Source organism: Otolemur garnettii, unplaced genomic scaffold (genome assembly GCF_000181295.1).
Source record: "Otolemur garnettii isolate 467f Iridium unplaced genomic scaffold, OtoGar3 scaffold00012, whole genome shotgun sequence".
NCBI lineage: Eukaryota > Metazoa > Chordata > Mammalia > Primates > Galagidae > Otolemur > Otolemur garnettii.
In genome coordinates this window covers 15,639,405-15,644,636 of record NW_003852407.1, presented here as the reverse complement: position 1 = coordinate 15,644,636, position 5,232 = coordinate 15,639,405, and the positions used below count along the sequence as shown (strand labels likewise).

General features: G+C 40.2%; 1 pseudogene; it reads right to left on the bottom strand.

Annotated features, from left to right (window-relative positions):
- Positions 1-4,793: 4,793 nt before the first annotated feature.
- Positions 4,794-5,232, bottom strand: part of LOC100950066 — a 6,070-nt pseudogene continuing 5,631 nt past the window's right edge.

Sequence of the window (5,232 nt, the reverse complement as noted above, 5' to 3'; positions counted from 1 at the left end):
GGATCAGTCCTAGTTCAGCACCCTGGAGCAGTCGGGGGGTGGGGGAATGGCAGCGGTAGTGTAGGGTATGCAAGCGATCAGATCAGTCTTAGGGAAGAGATTTCTTAAGACATAAAAGAAAGATTGATAAGTTTGACTATATTAAGTGCATTAAAATAAAAATGAAAAAACAAAATACTACTAAAAGCACATGTAATAAGAATAAGTAGGAGTCAGTCGGACTAGGGCCAACGTGACACAGCTGGTCTGGTGGGTTTAGGTCCACCCTGAAGATGAGTAGCTTAGGTGGATTGATTTAAGAGATTAAATTTGAACTGGAATGTTGTAATAGGTCACGGAGTTATGCTGATTATTATTTAAAATCAGGGTTAATGTGGTCTTTGCTTTGAACTTTTATGTATAAAACTTGCGATTTTGGAAAGGGAAAAACAGAATAGTCTTGGAGAGGCTGCTGTCGCTGTTCTTCAGAATTGCTGACAAAGTTTGGTGGACCTATCCTCGTCTCTGCATGTTGGCTGACAATGACAGGTGGCTGGACCTTCTTCCTTCTGTAACATTACAATCTGCAATATGTAAGGAATTTCTACAGGGTGGGGGTAGAGCAAGACAGCTGAATAGAAACCACCAGTGGTTGTTCCTCTGCACAACCACCTAATTCAGAAACTATCCACATAAGAAAGTACCTTCAGAAGAAGCAAAAGTCAGGTAAGCAATTTAAGGTTAAAACGAGGCACTGGTTTTTAACATCATATCAGGGAAAGAGAAGCTGAAGAGGACAGATGAAGACACATTAATAAAAGAAAACTACAGGGCAATAATCTCTGATGAACACAGATGCAAAAATCCTCAACAGAATACAGGCAACCGAATTTAACAACACATTAAAAAGATTATTCATTATGATCAACTGGGATTCATTCCAGGGATGCAGAGAACGTATGCAAATCAATTAGTGTGGCACATTATACCAACAGAGTGAAGGACAAATACTATGATTTCAATTGATACTGAAAAAGCATTTCATAAAATTCAACATCCCTTCATGATTAAAAAAAAAAAAAACCTCTCAAAAAACTGCATATAGAAGGCACTTAGCTCAACGCAATAAAAGCTGTATATGACAGCCCCACAGCTAGCATCATACTGAACAGGAAAAAACTGAAAGCCTTTCCTCTAAGATCTGGAACACGACAAGGATGCCTTCTTTCACTATTGTTATTCAACCTAGTACTGGAAGTTCTAGCTAGAGCCATCAGATAAGAGAAAGAAAGAAAGGGCATCCAAATTGGCAAGGAAGAAGTAAAATTATCTTTGTTTGAAGATGATATGATCTCATAGCTACAGAAGCATAAAGACTCCACCAAAAAAACTATTAAACTGATAAATTCTGGAAAGTTACAAGTTACAAAATCAACAAACGAAATCAGTAGCACTTCTCTATGAAAAAGAAACAAGACAGTAATTCCATGTATAATAGCTAGAAATAAAAATAAGATGCCTTGCCAGGCACAGTGGCTCACGCCTATAATCCCAGTACTCTGGGAGGCCAAGGCGGGTGGATCACCTGAGCTCAGGAGTTTGAGACCAGCCTGAACAAGAGTGAGACCCCCATCTCTAAAAATAGCCGGGCGTTATGGTGGGTGCCTTTAGTCCTAGCTGCTTGGGAGGCTGAGGCAGGAGGATCATTTGAGCCTAGGAGTTTGACGTTACTGTGAACTATGATGTGGTGGCACTCTACTAGGGGCAATAAAGTGAGACTGTCTCAAAAAAAATGCCTACAAATAAAGCAGTGAAAGATTGCTATGATGAGGAGGACACACGATAAATGGGAAGATATTCCAAGTTCATGGATTCTACCCCAATCTCTGTCTCTCCTTCCTCTTTAAGGCCAATAACACTTAGAATTGCCCTTTTGAGGCTATTTTCTAGATCTTGTTGGCGTGCTTCATTCTTATTCTTTTTTCTTTTCTGACTCTGTATTTTCAAATAGCATGTCTTCAAAGTCACTAATTCTTCTGCTTGGTCAATTTTGCTGTTGAGGGACTGATGCATTTTTCAGTCAATCGAATTATTAAGGTCTAGACTTGCTGGTTGCTTTTTAAAATTATTTCCATCTCTTTGCTAAATTTCTCTGATAGGCTTCTGAATTTCTTCTCTGTGATGTCTTGAAGTTCATTGAGCTTCTTCAGGACAGCTATGTTGAAATTTTTTTTTTTTTGCCTGAAACTTCACCTTTTCTCATCACCCTGTCACTGGTACTTAACCTTATTTAGATCATTTGGTGAGGTCATGTCTTTCTGGGTGTTCTTGATGCTTGTGGAAGTTCTGGACATTGAAGAGTTAGGTATTTATTTTAATCTTCATAGTCTGAACTTGTCTGAATCCATACTTCTTTTTTTTTTTTTTTTGAGGCAGAGTCTCACTATGTTGCCCTTGGTAGAGTGTAGTGTTATCAGAGCTCACAGCAACCTCACATTCTTGGGCTTAAGTGATTCTCTTGCCTCAGCCTCTCAAGTAGCTGGGACTACAGGTGCCTACCATAAGGCCCAGATATTTTTTGGTTGTAATTGTCATTGTTGTTTAGCAGGCCCAGGCTGGATTTGAACCCACCAGCCCTGTTGTATGTGGCTGGCACCCTAACCACTGAGCTATAGGCACTGAGCCTGAATCCATACTTCTCGAGAACGTTTTCTAGATATTCGAATGGAATTGAGTGTTATCGTTTAAATCTCTGGTCATTGTAGCCTGGCCCCAAGTCCAGGAATGCCGTCACTCTCGTGTATTCCTGGTGGTCCTGTCTTGGTGAGCTTGGGTCAGATATATGAGAATTTCCTAGATTAGCAGGCAAAGCTTCTCATTTTTCCCCCTCACTCTCTTTGCTGGGCTGCTGCATTTGGGGAAGGAGTGACATGGGCACTCTCTCGTGGCTACCAGCACCAGGTCACACCTGAAGCCAGCCCAGTCTCAGGAAAGCCAGTGATGACTATTGCCGGTCTACCTGTGATGTTTATTCAAAGCCCACAGGCTCTTTAGTCAGGAGGTGGTGAGTGCTGCCAGGACTGGGTCCTCCCCTTCAAAGCAGCATGTTTCCTTCTTGCCCAAGGGTGGATCCAGGACTGCCACCCAAGAACTAAGGCCTGGACTTGAGGACTCAGGGGTCTGTGTGGGACTTTATTTTACCGTGGCTGAGCTGGTACCCAAGTTACAAAACCGGGTCCTCTGAGCTCTTCTCTTCCCTTTTCCCCAGTGGAAGAAGACTCTCCCTGCGACACACTGCCTGTAGTTGGGAGAGAGGTGACACAGGCACTGGCTTGGTTGCAGCTGCTGGTGTCTCACTGGGTCACATGAAGCCTGAGTCCACTGGCTCTGAGCAAATTGCCCAAGGACAGAAGCTCTTGTGGCCCAACTATCTTACATCTCTAACTCTCATCTGAAAAGTGAGGTAGAGCAGGGTACTTATCTCATAAAATAATTTGAAAAGCAAATGAAACATTTTGCGTTTAGCAGTCTGGCAAAATAGCTTTGCCGGAGTAAGCCAAGTCTACCATCTGGTGGCAAAAATAGGTAAGTGCAGATTTACTTTCTTCAGGAGGCTGATTCAAATTGGTCAGCAAATCCTACAGCAAATATGGCAGGTCTGACTCTCTACCTGACTTCCTGAATGGACCAGATTACAGGAAATTTTCATTATTAATGTTGGAGTTCTTTAAATGTTAGTTTCTGGTTTATTTCTTGATCATATTATTTTTCAACTTACTTTATATCAACTATTATTTTGAGATCTCCTGTTTTTCTTAGGATTTCTTTGTTAAAGGGTGCTGTTTTGAATTGTCTACGTTGTCACACAGATTCCCATTCACTCTCTCTCTTTCTGTGTGTGTGGTGTGTGTGGATTTGTGTGTCTGACTATACACACACACACACACACACACATATAAATACATGGCAGGAGATGAAGCATACTGTTAGGATAGATTGTTTTTATTTTAATGTTAGAATTTAAATTGGGAAGAAGGGAGTTGAAAGAGATGCTTTATCTGGAAAGTGAAGATGGTGAGTAGGCAGAATGTAGATCAGAAAGTTTAGCAAGTTTAAACTTTAGCGGGATGTAAAGTAAAAAGAAAGTATTGAAAATAAATCACTGAAACCTTTTTTTCTTGGAAGGCTTTTGAGTTTTTGGATGGGTTTTAGATGGGGATATTATTTTTAGGTCCTCTTCCTTTGGGTAAGAAAGGGTTGGCTTTTTAAGCTTCTTTTTGGAGCTGATGGGAATGTGGGAGTATTGATTGTATAAGTTTTATTTATTTTGTTTATTAGTTTATGGTGATTATTTTGAACTATAAGTTTTTTGAGTGGTTGACTATTTTTGTTTTTGAATTTTTTTTGAATGAGAAGTCTTTTCGTATTTGTATCATGTAAAGTTATAAAAAGTTGCATATATGGAATTTTATTTTTTGATGGTTGACAAGACAGTTCAAGTTGTAAAATAGTATAATAACTTAAGGAACTGTTTAAAGGTTTTTTTCAGGATTTAAAATATAGGTAGGCTAAACAGTGTTACAACAAAATCTTAATTTTCTTTTAGTCAGAGAGTAATACTTGTAAGTGATCTAATTAGAAAAGATTTTTTAATGGTTTTTATGTGTGTATATGTATGTAAATAAAGATGTATATCACATATAAGAAATAAATATTATATGTGTATACAAACAGGAATAAAAGTTCGAATATAGGGGATTTTTGCTTTTTAAAAAATCTTTATTTATTACTTTTTTTTTTTTTTGCACCAGATAAAGGCTTGTTTTATTTGAATGATTGATCGTCAGTCATGGAGGCCACTAGGTACAGACAAGAGGAGGGGCGTTCTACTTCTTGGTCTCTTCCTCTTTGGACAGAGTCTTGATCTCCTCCTTCTTGGCCTGGAGGCGCTCTTCACCATGCTGGCGGCTTCCTTGGTCTTTGACCTGCGGGCCTCAGCCTGGTCAGCCAGGAGCTTCTTGCGAGCCTTGTCCGCCTTCAGCTTATGGATGTGTTCCGTGAGAATCCGTTTGTTTTTGAACACATTCCCCTTCACCTTCAGATACAGGCTGTGATACATGTGGCCGTCAATCTTCTTAGATTCTCGGTATCTTCTCAGCAGCCGGCGCAGAATCCTCATTCTCCTCACTCAGGTCACCTTCCCAGGCATTCTCGCATTGGCTGTACCCTTCCGCTTACCTATGCGCCCATGTG